At 38.7% G+C, this 15971-nt stretch overlaps 1 long non-coding RNA gene across 1 annotated transcript in view; it reads right to left on the bottom strand.

The window, feature by feature from the left end:
* Window positions 1-3158: 3158 nt before the first annotated feature.
* Window positions 3159-15971, bottom strand: part of LOC150039097 (uncharacterized) — a 28624-nt gene continuing 15811 nt past the window's right edge. The window contains exons 2-3 of the long non-coding RNA XR_016534537.1: window positions 6119-6174; window positions 3159-3173 (exon numbers count right to left, since the gene is read on the bottom strand). This is a non-coding gene — a long non-coding RNA (uncharacterized LOC150039097). The remainder of the gene's footprint in view (window positions 3174-6118; window positions 6175-15971) is intronic.

A 15971-nucleotide genomic window follows, 5' to 3' on the forward strand; every position in this document is an offset into this window, starting at 1 on the left:
CATGTCCTTTGCTGTCCCTTGGTTATCTCATATTGTAATACTATCTTACTTTGTATCTGATGTATTGAATTTAGTTGTATTTGGTTATTTGAAATTTGATAGGGAAGGGGGGAAAACCAAGACGGTGGAGGGTGGGGGGGAAGGAAATGAGTACCAAAACATGTGAAAGGGTATCAATGTACGTGAATTAATGCACCTTCTATCTGGCAAATATCATGTAACACTTTTACTAAATACAATAAAAATGCAAAAAAAACATATGTCTGTAGAGTTATAAATTTTTATTTCTCTATATTTTTCTTTATATTTCCAGTACTATGTCCATAGCATTGGTATGCATATATTGAGTCTTTGCTCTTGTACTATTTGCATCATGTTTTAGAAGTTCCATTGAATGGTTAGTTTCCGGCTACTTTGGCATCTTTCGTGATAGGAACCAGTGAAAGAGCATGAGGAAAAAGAAGATTCTTACCACATGGCTACTGAGTAAATAAGAAGATAGGATGGGACTGGGGATGGACTAACAGTAAAAATGTGGAACATGTCCACTACATTTCAGCATACTTTCAAAGCTTATGATAAGATTTTTCCTACTTACTTGTCATCAATCAGAAATGAGTAGAAGATAAAACTAATGCCAGGATTCAAGGAAACTCCATAGGGAAAGCGACTATAACTTATTTTTCACCATTTCTAAATTTTAAGGGTCTTATATTTCTCAACAAGCTGGAGAGAGAACAAGGTTATAGAAATGAAGCCTTCATGGAATGATATGGAATTTATAGCAGCATTTAATTAAATGACAGGTTTTGTGTACATAACATATGGGTAGAAATCCTGTTGTTTCAAATGGTGGAATTTTCGGTGCATCAGTTAAAATTCTGAACAGTTACTGACACATATATAATTTTCCTAAGCCTCCTCAATCTTTCTGCAGTGAGAGTTGTGGTCCTGGATTCAGGAAATTTCCCCAGGAAGGAAAGAATGCTTGCTGCTTTGATTGTACTCCCTGCACAGAAAAAGAGATGGCTAATGGGACAGGTAAGTTCATGAGTTATGGAGAAAAACATACTTTCTTCAAGTAGCCTCAATTCCATAAAATGAAAAAGACCTGTATTAATATTGCAACAGCAAAATCTTCTTCCTTCACTTACTAATTTTTTACCATAGATGATACAGTTCCTAACATAAGAATCACAAGCGAAGAATTACATGTCAAATGAATGTTTTCACTCCATTGTATACATGTTTATTCCAGCAATTACTAACGTATTTTAACATGTATTAACTTAAATACAAGAGTTTTAAATCATAAACTCTCCATTTTTATCAAAGAATACTTTAGAATACTAAGAAAACAGAGAATTGCATATGTTCATTTCCTATTGCGCAGAATATCCTTTCAACATAGCAACTCCTGAGAGTTAAGTTTTGTACATCCATAACACATGCAAGGAATGGCTACGGGCTCTATTTTATATTGTCCTGGGAAGTATAAGCCTTAACATGAAAACTTTTGGATGAGGGGTTTGAGTAATGCACACGAGGCTGAGAATGACTGTGGCAGCATGAAGAGGTATACGAATATTTTGCTGGGATATTGGAAATGGCAATAAATAATATGTGTGGTAGTCATTGTGAGTAAAAATAGAGCATATAGGAAGCTCTGCCTGAATATAATGAAGCCATAAAATAATACTGAACATGTGTGGTAATACTGTGTAATGTTTACTTTTATACTAAACAATATTGACTTGTTAGAACTACCTCTATGTGGAGATTTTGTAATTTTCTTTTAAGTACTGAAAAGGGATTAATGGTTATTTGACTTACTCAACAGATATGGAGAAGCGCATACAGTGCTCAGATCATCAGTACTCCAACACAGAGAGAAACCAGTGCCTCCAACGGATGGCAAGTTTCCTGGCTTATGGAGAGCCTTTGGGGATGGCTTTGGTTTGCTTGGCTCTTTGTTTATGTACACTCACATCTGTCGTTCTCGGAGTATTTGTAAAACATCAGAACACCTCCATTGTCAAGGCTAATAACAAGGCTCTCAGCTATATCCTGCTCATCGCACTCTTCTTCTGTTTTCTCTGCTCCTTGCTCTTTATTGGTCGTCCCAATACAGTCACCTGCATTCTACCGCAAACCACATTTGGAGTTGCATTCACTGTAGCCATTTTTGCTGTCTTGGCCAAAACTGTTACTGTGGTTCTGGCCTTCAAAGTCACTTTCCCAGGGAAAATGATGAAGTGGCTGCTTGTATCTGGGGCTCCTAACTTCACCATTCCCATCTGTACTTTGATCCAACTGATGTTCTGTGTATTCTGACTGGGGACTTCTCCTCCCTTCATTGACACAGATGTACACTCTGAACGTGGCCACATCATCATCCTGTGTAACGAGGGTTCCCTCACTGCTTTCTACTGTGTCTTGGAAATCTTGTTTTCCTGGCCTTGGCCAGCTTTATTGTGGCTTTCCTGGCCAGGAACCTTCCCGACACCTTCAATGAAGCCAAGTTCCTAACCTTCAGCATGCTGGTGTTCTGCAGTGTCTGGATCACTTTCTTACCTGTCTACCACAGTGCCAAGGGGAAAGTCATGGTGGCTACAGAGGTGTTCTACATCTTGGCTTCCAGTGCAGGGTTCCTAGGCTGAATTTTTGCCCCAAGTGCTATATTCTCTTGTTACGGCCAGATAAAAATTTCCTTCATGGATTCCAGGACAAAAGACGCAGTGGGAGAAATAAACCATCTTAAGATTGAACTTATATGATAAACTGTATTAACACTGGGCTCATATGGCAGGGTATAATGACTCACACCTGTAATCATAGCTACTCAGGAGGCTGAGATCTCAGGATCAAGGTTCAAAGCCAGCCACAGCACAAAAGGACCTGGCACTCTTAGCTCCAATTAGCCTCTAGAAAAAAAGGAAGTGGGGCTTGGCTTAAGGGTAGGGTGTTAGCCTTGAGGTGAAGAGCTCAGGGAGAATGCCCAGGCCCAGGGATACTACAGTAGCCTTAAGCTGCAGAGCTCAAGGACAGCATCCAGGCTGAGTTCAAACCCCATGACCCACAAAAAAAAGATTGAACTTACATATTTGGTCAAATATGTAGAAGGTTGAGACTAAATTCTCCATTTCATTTTGTCCATCAGATATTAGTTTATACTGTTGGAATCAAATCAGTGAGTAAATGACTTATTCATTGCTCTTGTAATAGTATAGTCACAAATTGTAGTCAGAGCTCATACGTTAAAATTTCATTGTACATATTTCTGGAACTTTCTATTTATTCTGTACTTATCAGTAATCTCCATTAGTATATTTTTATTGTCCCTAGTTTTCTAAATGTGTTTTCTTAGCCATTGGCCTAAAATTTTCTTTATGCTGCCCGTTCTGGATCTTGAACTTAAAGCCTGGTTACTGAGCCTAAGCCGTAGGGGCAGTATTGTTTATTGTTTATTTGGTTTTGATTTTTGAATCAGTGATAGTAGTTTACCACTTGAGTGACTGCTCCACTTTTAGCTTTGGGGTTGTTACCTGTATATAATATTATTTGACTTTCTTTCCTTTAAGCCATGATCACCAGATCTTGGCTCCCTGTGGCTCTGTTTATGGATATATTTCGTTGTTGTTGTTGTTGTTGTTTGCCAATCCTGGGGTGTGACATCAGGGTCTGACCACTGTCCTTGGACATTTTCGAGGCTAGCATTCTACCACTGGAGCCACAGCTCCACTGCCAACTTTTTCTGTGTTTGTGATATCATGGAATCAAACCCAGGGCTTTGTGTATGCTAGGCAAGCACACCTTAACACTAGGCCACACTCCCAGACCATTTTTATGCTTTAAAGTACATTATTTTACTGCCTGTTCATCATTACTGTTCTTAATCACAACTCATTAATATTTTACTCTTAAAAATGTTTGATGTTTTCATAAACTCATTAGAGCATATTGTGTTTAATACATGTATATTTCTATTCCTATATCTGCCTATTTCCATATTCCCCATTGTAATTTAGTTGGATCATTGTCCTGCATCCTCTCTGATTTCATTGCCTCTCTTTTTCCTTTTATATCCTTTCTTTCTCCTCTCTCTGTTTCTCTCTCTATGTCTCTCTCTCTCTGTCTCTCTCTCTGTCTCTGTCTCTCTCTCTCTCTGTCTCTCTCTTTCTCTCCCTCTCCCCCCATGGTATTTTACAGAGATGAAGTGAACATTCACTGATAAGTGCAGAGATTTGGGTGTTCTGTGTACCCTCAAAGCTCCATAGGATGATCAACTTATCTTTATTTGAGGCACAAATGCTAAGTGAAATCCTGGGGCTGGGAGTTTGGCCTAGTAGTAGAGTCCTTGCCTAGCATGCACCAAGATCCAGGTTTGCTTCCTCAGTACTACATACACAAATGCCAAAAGTGATGCTGTGGCTGAAGTGGTAGAGCCCTATCTTTGAGAAAGCCCAAGGAGAGTCACAGGCCCTGAGAAATTAATTAATTCCTCTACAGCTACTTAAGGAAGAGTGAAATACAGTAAAACATGTCCTAACAAAAGTAAGTTACATGGGCAGGGATATTGGACTAGTGGTAAGAGTGCTTGAATAGCATACACAAAGACCCAGGTTCAATTCCTTGGTACAATATATATAGAAAAAATGCTGGAAATGGTGCAATGGCTCCAGTGGTTCAGCTCCAGCCTTGAGAAAGGCCAAGGACAGTGCTCAGACCTCAACTTCATGGCACAGGTCTGGCAAAATTAGTAAGTTACACATCATACAGGTAATCTGGAAATAAATACTACATTCTGTCATCCTTCTTTTGAAGTACCATGACACACATTCTTTTAGTTGTTCATAATGAACCTGCATTTAATGTCTACTGAAAAATGTCTTCTAACCTATTCTGAATCAGTTCTTCCACATAAAAGGAAGGAAAGGTGAAAGGAAGGAGGTGATATGTACTTTCTTTCCTTAAACAAAGGTTATCACCTAGTCCTGTAAAAGTAAAACTGTTACATTTTTTTTCTTAGATGACAGACATGAAATGTTTGTGTAAAACTTTGGGAGGAAATACGTTATAATAACCTATGAAGCAGAGCCTTGAAAATACATTGTATTCACTCTCCACATTGCAATAACAGTAAAATTGTAGTAAAGATTTGTTGAGAATATTTAATTCAGATGTAGAAATTCCTTTGAAAAAGAAACCTAAGACTTTTACAGCTAGTTGAAAACTAGAGGAAGAATTCTTGAAGTTATGGCCTAAGTTTTGATACATAGTTTACATGGGATTTGAAACTTATGGCGTATGAATCTTAAATATTGGTCTGATACAGACTCAAAGATCTCTGATTTTTAATAAAATAGATTTGTAATAAGGGAATAAGAACAAAGAACTTGTAGAATGTTATCACAGTGACAGTGACAATTCCCTCACTACTTCTGACACTGGGGGAAGAGATAAAGAACCCATAATGAAACTTTGGAATTTTACCTACATTCTGCTGTAAAACAAACAGATTTCAAAAATGTCTGACATCCTCAAAATGTTCTAAAACCAAAGATTCCTACATTGGAAAAAAGTGATCCTGAAATCAGAACATATGTCATTTTACCATTCAAATGTCTGCTTTTAATGACAATGAAGTCATGAAGTATGAAAATAAAATGCAAATATTAATAAGTGAGTAATGATAAAGATTATTTATGGAAATTAACAATTTCTGACAATTCTAACACCTAAGACTTACTGAAAGCACTTTCTAGTACTGTCACTATTGTGATTAAGTTACTCAGAGAAACTATAATAAGGAAAAAGACCCTTAGGAACAAGAGGCACACATATATATTTGTATAATATCAATAAAGTTTAAAAGATAATCAAAAGGACCACAAATAAATTATGTTTTTATAAATTATCTTATGTAAAGCCATTACTACATTTTTTCAATGTTGCAATACAGAAAAAGGAATATATCCACATGTGCAAGAGTTTACATCCATTGAGCTCCCAAATAAACTTTTTCTGCATGATCAGATTAGAAACAAAAATTTCTCAGAAATCCATAAGAGCTGATAAAGGTATAAGAAATTACATTCCCGGTATCAGTAGATCTCACCTGTACTCTAAGATACTCGGGAAGCTAAGATGTGAAAATCAAGCTTCAAATTCAGCCTGTGAAGGAAACACAGAATAAAAAACTAATCAGAAAAAGCCAGAATTGGTGTTGTGGTTCCATCTGTACAGTGCTATTTTCAAGCAAAAGAAGTTGAGCATTCAGGCCATAAGTTCAACTTCCAGGACCAAGAAGAAAAGGAAAGAAAGAAAAAGGAAGGAAGAATGGAAGAAAGAAAGAAAGAAAGAAAGAAAGAAAGAAAGAAAGAAAGAAAGAAAGAAAGAAAAAAGAAAGAAAGAAAGAAAGAAAGAAAGAAAGGAGGAAGAGAGGGAGGGAGGGAAGGAAGGAAGGAAGGAAGGAAGGAAGGAAGGAAGGAAGGAAGGAAGGAAGGAAAAAGGAGAGAGAGAGAGAGAGAGATATGGAGGGATTGAAGAAGGAAGGAAGGAAAGTAATCTATCCCTTGATTCTATCTTTCACAGTCTAAAGAGTAACTCAATAACTTTGCCAGCCACTGAAGGTGATGTTCTTCAATATTATTTTTCATCCAGAATTTCTGTTCATAAATCTGTGGTGTTTTCTGAAAAATATTCAATTAAATTCAAACATTTTTATTCCTTTTAATGGTGTAAAGGTTCTTTATTAGAAATTTGGATCATCTCAAAACAAATACACTCAAGTTTCAGGGATGTCTTCTTGAAACAAAAATTGAACAGTAGTCTGTCAATGGCTCCACGTATTGGTAAGGGGATAGAGATCTGAGAATGGCAGTTCAAAGTCATATAATGTAGGAAAATTCATAACATGTTAGTCTAGAGTTAACTACAAAAAAGCTTAAGGTGGAATAGTGGTTCAAGTAGTAGAGCATTATCCTGGAGGCAAACACCTAAGAGACATCTGACAGGATCTGAAATTAAGATCCTCCAATGGTACTTATACTCACATGCATCTTCACCTGTGTGTGCACGCACAAGCATATGTTTGTGTGAGCACAAACACACACACACACACACACACACACACAAATAGAAAAGGAAAACAAGTTCCTTCACCTTTACTATTTCAATATGGCACTGCAATGAGACACACATTATGACCCCATACATGTCCCAACATCAATACCATTATTTTGTCCAGTTCTGTCCACTTATCAATTCAGTTGCATCATCTAGTACGGTATTCATGGAAATACTTTCTTGACACACTGTGCAACTATATCTATCAAAAGTAACTTTATCCCTAGGAGAGAATGACCTACAAACATGTTTTCCAAATTGTGATTTTTCTTTGGAAAATCTGATTTCCTCAGATGCATAATCTCAGGAAAGAAAGTTTTACACATTTCTACAGAGGATTTCAGGAAACTTATATGAGAAAAACTGTGTTAGATTGACCATCTCTATCATATAGATGACATATACACAAATACAACATATTTGGATAAACCTGGAGGAGAAAAACTAGCTTCATGCAAAGTAAAATTTCAGCTTGGCAGAGGCTTCAGTGATAATTCCTTTCAACATTTCTGTTTATTCTTCTTCAGTTTCTTCTGCTTATCAAGTTGTTGAGTTGCAATGTCTGCTTTTCCACAATGAAGCACATGGGAGACATGGATGGAGATGTGATAATTGCTGTATTTCCCCTCTCTGTTATTTGGAAACAGATCATAGTAAAAGTGATTCATTTAATTATGAAGAAAAGAGCATATGTAATGTACCATTTTATTTGCATTAAAAGTTTGTTCTGAAGATGATCAATGGCTGAGGGAACTCTGAGTATTCACATTAATGCACTTTATCCTAACCTCCAAAGTCCTACTGCACCACAATCACTCAAATTCAGATGGCAATTTTTGCTGAGTCATTTGCATCCTATTAAGAAACTTACTTACCTCCAGGATATTGAAACAAAAGTCATATAATGAATGATGGTTGTCCTTAATGTACTATGTTGTCTCTCATCTCCTTTGCTGTCCCTTGGTTATCTCATATTGGTATAGTATCTCACTTTGTTATCTGATATATTGAATTAATTTGTATTTGGATATTTGAAATCTGATAGGGAAGGGGGGAAAACCAAGAGGGGTGGGGGGTTTGGGGGGGGAGGGAAATGGGTACCAAGACATGTGAAAGGGTATCAATGTATGTGAATTAATGCACTTTCTATCTGGCAAATATCATGTAACCCTTTTTTTAATTACAATAAAAAAATGAAAAAAAGAAACTTACTTATGCCTTTATCTTGAAATATTTTCTTTTTTCCTACTAGTTTCAAATTTAAAGAGTGAAGGGTAGTGTTGATTGATTTCTCAAAATACAAATAACTTGTATTCACAGTGCCATGCTTAATAAGAAGGGCATCTTCAAGGAATCAGATGCCTGCAGCTGTTTCTAACTATTTTTGAGACTTATTTTTCTTTTGCCAGGCCTGGGATTGAACTAAGGGGCCTGGGCACTGTCCTTGGACTTTCTGAAGGCTAGTGCTCAACCACTTGAACCACAGAATCACTTTTGGCTTCGTCTGTGTAAGTGGGTACCCAGGACTCAAACCCAGGGCTTTGTGCATGTTAGGAAAGCACTCTACCACTTGGCATAAGTCTTCTTTTTAAGTTTCACTTTTTAATGTATTAGTGTGTGACAACACACATACACACGCACACACACACACACGACTGTACGTATAAGTGTAAAGGCATAAACACATGCATACATGCATGGTTATATTCATATGTGTGTGTTTGTGTGGTTAAAACTCCCTAACTGAAAACAAGTGTAGTGATACAACCTTGCCTTTTGTCTAATTAAAGCTCATGTTAGCTTTAGCTATCAACACAGTACTTTAAGAACAAAGATCACACAAGATGAAACACTTGCTTCCACATTCTGGAAATCCTTTCACTAAGCCTCATCCTAGATTACTATATCTAGGTTTTGCAATATTGTAATCTTCTTCTAGGAGAGTCCTAGATCCCTATTAACTATTACAAAGAGAGAAAACATTGAGCCTATGCTCCTTTGTGTCTGAATTACTTCATTTAATATGAATTTTTCTAAGTCTTTCCATTTCTTTACAAATGGATCACTACTACACTGTTGGTGGGAGTGCAAACTCGTTCAACCACTATGGAAAGGAGTGTGGCAGTGCCTCCAAAGGCTAAGCATAGAACTCCCCTATGACCCAGCAATTCCACTACTTGGCATTTACCCAACAATCCAGAAACAAGGGCATACTAAACCCACTAGCACAACAATGTTCATTGCAGCGCTATTCACCATAGCAAAGATATGGAACCAACCCAGATGTCCCTCAGTTGATGAGTGGATCAACAAGTTGTGGTATTTGTACACAATGGAATTCTATGCTGCTGTCAGAAAGAATGACATCGCCCCATTTGTTAGGAAATGGAAAGACTTAGAACAAATCATGTTAAGTGAAGTAAGCCAGACTCAAAGGAACTGAGGCTCAGTGGTTTCCCTCATTCGTCAAAATCAGTAGAAACCTTGGGCTCTACTAGCAGAGATTTGCAATAGAACAAAAGGCCATATATAAAGCCATATAATGTGAAGCTTATTGAAAGGACCTCCAGGATATTGAAACAAAAGCCACACAATGAATGATTGTTGTCCTTAATGTACTATGTTGTCTCTCATCTCCTTTGCTGTCCCTTGGTTATCCCATATTGGTATAGTATCTCACTTTGTTATCTGATATATTGAATTTATTTGTATTTGGATATTTGAAATTTGATAGGGAATGGGGGAAAACCAAGACGGGTGGGGGATTTGGGGGAGGGGAAGGAAATGGGCACCAAGACATGTGAAAGGGTATCAATGTATGTGAATTAATGCACCTTCTATCTGGCAAATATCATGTAACCCTTTTACTAATTACAATAAAAAATTTAAAAACAAAGAAAGTTGTAGTGTGTGGGGAGGATGATGGGGTCAAATACATTTCTTCTTAGAAATATACCTCATCTGGTTGCCCTGGATTTTCCTGGCCTTCTTCTTAGGGAAAGGCCTGTTATACTGGATTTGTGGCTTGGCAATGATCTAGCATGTACATCTTCGAGTAAGACATCCACAGCTTCCATGCCTGAGACTCGAGTTTCCTGACCTTTGGCAACAGCACAACAACATCTTTCTTCCTCCTGAGCCACAGACCAAGTGAGCTGGCTTGAGTTGGTTGTTAGTTACAGTGGCTTGGTTACCAGGGTTCCATATTCTGTTCCATTGTGAGGGAGGCAGGGTCACCTTTCAGGGCCCAATGATCAAAGATCCTTGCTCACAGAAGACCTCACCAAAGACATACTGGAGGCTGAATCTCTCCTCCAATCTCACAATATACATGTGGATGTAGTAAACAGCACACCTTATTTGTCCAATCCCAATGTCTTCCTCTAGGCCCAAGTACCAGTCTGGTCTCAGGCTCAAGGAGCCTTTCTTAGGTAAGATCCAAACTTAAGGGTCAACATTGCCCTCATCCTTTACAAAACATTTGCTTCACAGTGCCTTCTCTGCCTGCATTTTGCCCCTTGTCGAATTTTTTTTTGTTTTTGCTAGTCTTGGGACTTGACTTCAGAGTGTGAAGATTGTTCTTGGGCTTTCTTTAGGCTTTAGCTGTCCCACCGAGCCACAGCACCACTTGCAGCGTTTTCTATGTATGTGGTAATGAGGACACAGACCCTGAGAAATTAATTAATTCCACTACAGCTACGTAAGGAAGAGTGAAATAAAGTAAAACATGTCCTAACAAAAGTAAGTTACATGGGCAGGGATATTGGACTAGTGGTAAGAGTGCTTGCATAGCATACACAAAGACCCAGGTTCAATTCCTTGGTACAATATATATAGAAAAATTGCTGGAAATGGTGCAATGGCTCCAGTGGTTCAGCTCCAGCCTTGAGAAAGGCCAAGGACAGTGCTCAGACCTCAACTTCATGGCACAGGTATGGCAAAATTAGTAAGTTACACATCATACAGGTAATTTGGAAGTAAATACTACATTCTGTCATCCTTCTTTTGAAGTACCATGATACACATTCTTTTAGTTGTTCATAATGAACCTGCATTTAATGTCTACTGAAAAATGTCTTCTAACCAATTCTGAATCAGTTCTTCCACATAAAAGGAAGGAAAGGTGAAAGGAAGGAGGTGATATGTACTTTCTTTCCTTAAACAAAGGTTATCACCTAGTCCTGTAAAAGTAAAACTGTTACATTTTTTTTCTTAGATGACAGACATGAAATGTTTGTGTAAAACTTTGGGAGGAAATACGTTATAATAACCTATGAAGCAGAGCCTTGAAAATACATTGTATTCACTCTCCACATTGCAATAACAGTAAAATTGTAGTAAAGATTTGTTGAGAATATTTAATTCAGATGTAGAAATTCCTTTGAAAAAGAAACCTAAGACTTTTACAGCTAGTTGAAAACTAGAGGAAGAATTCTTGAAGTTATGGCCTAAGTTTTGATACATAGTTTACATGGGATTTCAAACTTATGGCATATGAATCTTAAATATTGGTCTGATACAGACTCAAAGATCTCTGATTTTTAATAAAATAGATTTGTAATAAGGGAATAAGAACAAAGAACTTGTAGAATGTTATCACAGTGACAGTGACAATTCCCTCACTACTTCTGACACTGGGGGAAGAGATAAAGAACCCATAATGAAACTTTGGAATTTTACCTACATTCTGCTGTAAAACAAACAGATTTCAAAGATGTCTGACATCCTCAATTGTTCTAAAATCAAAGATTCTTACATTGGAAAAAAGTGATCCTGAAAGCAGAACATATGTCATTTTACCATTCAAATGTCTGCTTTTAATGACAATGAAGTCATGAGGTATGAAAATAAAATGCAAACATTAATAAGTGAGTAATGATAAAGATTATTTATGGAAATTAACAATTTCTGACAATTCTAACACCTAAGACTTACTGAAAGCACTTTCTAGTACTGTCACTATTGTGATTAAGTTACTCAGAGAAACTATAATAAGGAAAAAGACACTTAGGAAAAAGAGGCACACATATATATTTGTATAATATCAATAAAGTTTAAAAGATTATCAAAAGGACCACAAATAAATTATGTTTTTATAAATTATCTTACATAAAGCCATTACTACATTTTTTCAATGTTGCAATACAGAAAAAGGAATATATCCACATGTGCAAGAGTTTACATCCATTGAGCTCCCAAATAAACTTTTTCTGCATGATCAGATTAGAAACAAAAATTTCTCAGAAATCCATAAGAGCTGATAAAGGTATAAGAAATTAAATTCCCTGGTATCAGTGGAATTTACTTTACTTACACTGAAACCATACATAGATCGAAATACAGTGATTGTTGGTGAGTTTAACACACCACTCTCACCTATGGACAGATCAACAAGGCAAAAACTCAACAGAGAAACCTTAGAACTGAACAACTATATACCAACTAGATCTAACAGACATCTGCAGAATATTCCACCCAGTAACAACACAATATACGTTTTTCTCAGCAGCACATGGAACATTTTCCAAAATAGACCACATCTTAGGCCATAAAACAAACCTGGACAGATTCAGAAACACTGAAATTATTCCATGCACACTCTCAGACCATAAAGGCATCAAATTGGTACTGAACACACATCTCCACCAACGAAAACCCTGTAACTCATGGAGACTGAACAACACATTGTTGAATCAAAAACAATGGGTAATCGAAGAGATCAGAACAGATATCCAACTGTTTATGAAATTTAACAATAAGGAGCACACAAATATCAACTCCTTAGGGACACAACAAAGGCAGTACTCAGAGGAAAATTTATATCGCTGAGTGCCTACAACAGAAGTTGGAAAAATGGCAAACCAACTAGTTAATGTCTCACCTTAACCTCCTGGAAAAAGAGCAACAAACCAACCCTAAACCCATTAGGAGAAAGCAAATTATTAAAATCACCAGAATTAAATGATTTGGAATAAAAAAAAACTATAGAAGGAATCAACAAAACAATGAGTTGGTTCTTTGAAAGAATTAACAAAATTGACAAGCCCTTAGCAAATCTTACCAAAAAAAGAAGAGAGCATATCGAAATAAACAAAATCGCAGATGAAAATGGTAATATCACGACAGAAATTACCAAGATCCCGAATATCATGAGGGAATACTTCTCAAACCTTTACACCAACAAATTTGAGAATCTAGAAGAAATGGATGAATTCCTAGACAATATTAACATAACCACACTGAACCAAGAAGAGCTAACCCAACTCTGTTGGGAGCCAGAGTGGAATCAAACTGTACCTTGACTTGCATCAGACGATGGCTTTATTGTCTTATTGCTTTCTGGCCCTATTCTATGTAAATGACCTGAGAATTACCATACGAATGTAACACCTCGAGGTTCCCTGGGTCAGGAGGAGGGAAGAAGGGGGACTGGAAAATAAACGCGGCAGTCTCGGCAGTCTTTGCCTGGACTGCGGACATCCCAGACCCGGTGTGTCTGTCTCTCTTCTTTTTCTTCCTAGTCCTTGTCCCCTATTTCAGGAACCCCAATCTGCGAACCCTGGTTTGCTGCCGGTTGGCCCCAGCATCTGGCGCCCGAACAGGGACCCTAAAAATCTGGGACGAAGGTGAAGGACCCCTCTCTGTGGTGAGTAACACATTTTAGGACTATTAAGAGAGGATCTTAAGGAAGAGTATAGTTAGACACATAGCCTATGAAAATGCCAACGCCGCCTGTCAGGCGGCTATCAGACCCCATAGGAATAAGGGAGGAATCATGGACTTTATTTCACTGTGTGCTGATATTGGACCCTCCCATGTACAAGGCCTTACTTTAGCCGCCGCTCCTCAAGGAAAGACTGTTACTGAGTTTCTAAAATATAGAGGTCAGCGGCATTCTCGGGATGCTAGACCCCCAGGGCGTTGCTTTTCTTGTGGACAAATAGGACATTGGATGACGCAATGCCCACGCCAGGCCAGGCAAAAGAGAAAAAAATCACCTGGCACATGTCCACGCTGTGGTAAAGGGAAGCACTGGGCTAAAGATTGCAAGTCAGCAACAAATCGCAATGGCCGCCCGTTTTTGGGAAACTGGAGAAGGGGCCAGCCCCTGGCCCCGCAACACCATGGGGCAGTCCCTCCCTCTTCTCGGCCACAAGTGCATCTTCTAACAACCCCCCAAGATCACTCTCCGGCCTCCTCCGTGCCACCCCAGGCAGTGCAGGATTGGACCTCTGTTCCTCCACCTGCTCAGTATTGACCCCAGAGATGGGGACACAAGCTCTCCCCATGGGGGTCTTCGGCCCCCTTCCCCCGGGAGTGGCTGGATTGCTGTTAGGGCGAAGTAGCTCAGCCCTTAAAGGGATACAGATTACACCTGGCAAAATTGACCAGGATTTTACTGGAGAAATCAAAGTTATGGCCTCTGCCCCGAAACACGTGGTATCGATCCCAGCCGGTCAAAAATTAGCACAATTAATACTTGTGCCTTTACCTCCCGGGGAGACTGCTAATTCCCCATGTGGACAGAGAGGATTTAGATCTTCTGATATCTATTGGGTACAAAGCATAAAACAAGAGAGGCCTGAGATGACTATATTTATACAAGAAAAGCCCTTTAAAGGAATATTAGACACTGGAGCAGATGTGTCTGTGATATCTAAAAAACATTGGCCAGCCCAATGGCCCCTGACAACCTCTATGACTTCCCTACAGGGGGTTGGGCAAGCAACTGACCCACAGCAGAGCAGTGCGATCCTTGTTTGGAGAGATGAGGAAGGGCACTGTGGTCATTTTCAGCCATTTGTCTTGGATCATCTGCCAATTAATTTATGGGGTCGTGATATCATGGAAAAAATGGGAGTGTATATGTTTAGTCCTAGTGCTGCGGTCACTAAGCAGTTACTTGACCAAGGCCTCCTCCCCTTTAGGGGACTAGGCCGAGCAGCACAGGGGGAGCTAGAGCCACTCCAACCCCAGTCTCACCCTACGAGACAAGGATTAGTGTATTCTCTAACGGGGGCTGTAGTTTGTCCTGCCCCTCATGCTGATCCCATAAATTGGCTCTCTGAACAACCGGTATGGGTCGAACAGTGGCCTCTTTCACTAGAAAAGATCATTGCAGTACAGCAGCTGGTACAGGAACAGCTGGACTTGGGACATGTGGCCCCTTCTAACTCTCCATGGAATTCTCCAATTTTTGTTATAAAGAAAAAATCAGGTAAATGGAGGCTGTTATAGGATTTGAGAAAAGTCAACGCCACTATGGAACTGATGGGGGCCCTACAGCCTGGCTTGCCTTCACCCATGGCAATCCCAAAGGATACTTATAAGATTATTATAGATTTGAAGGATTGTTTCTATACTATACCCCTGGCGCCTCAAGGCTGTAAGCGCTTTGCCTTCAGCGTCCCCTCTGTTAATTTTAAAGAACCCATGAAGCGATATCACTGGCTTGTGCTCCCACAGGGCATGGCAAATAGCCCAACTTTATGTCAAAGTTTTGTAGCTAGAGCCATTTCTTCCACTCGTGAAAAATTTTCTTCTGTTTATATTGTTCATTATATGGATGACATCTTGTTGGCTTGTTCTGACCCTATCATCGTACGACAAGCCTTTGGACAACTAAAGCAAGATCTGAGCCTCTTTGGCCTTATAATAGCAGCTGAAAAGGTTCAGGAACACCCCCCTTTTACATATCTAGGCCATATATTAGGCCCACACTATTTTAAAAGCCAAAAAATACAATTAAAAACTTCACACTTAAGAACTCTTCATGATTTTCAGCAATTCTTAGGAGATATAAATTGGCTTCGGCCTTATCTAAAGCTCTCCACAGGAGAGTT

The sequence above is a fragment of the Megascapheus bottae genome, unplaced genomic scaffold (genome assembly GCF_031878675.1).
Source record: "Megascapheus bottae isolate mThoBot1 unplaced genomic scaffold, mThoBot2.hap1 HAP1_SCAFFOLD_149, whole genome shotgun sequence".
Taxonomy (NCBI): domain Eukaryota; kingdom Metazoa; phylum Chordata; class Mammalia; order Rodentia; family Geomyidae; genus Megascapheus; species Megascapheus bottae.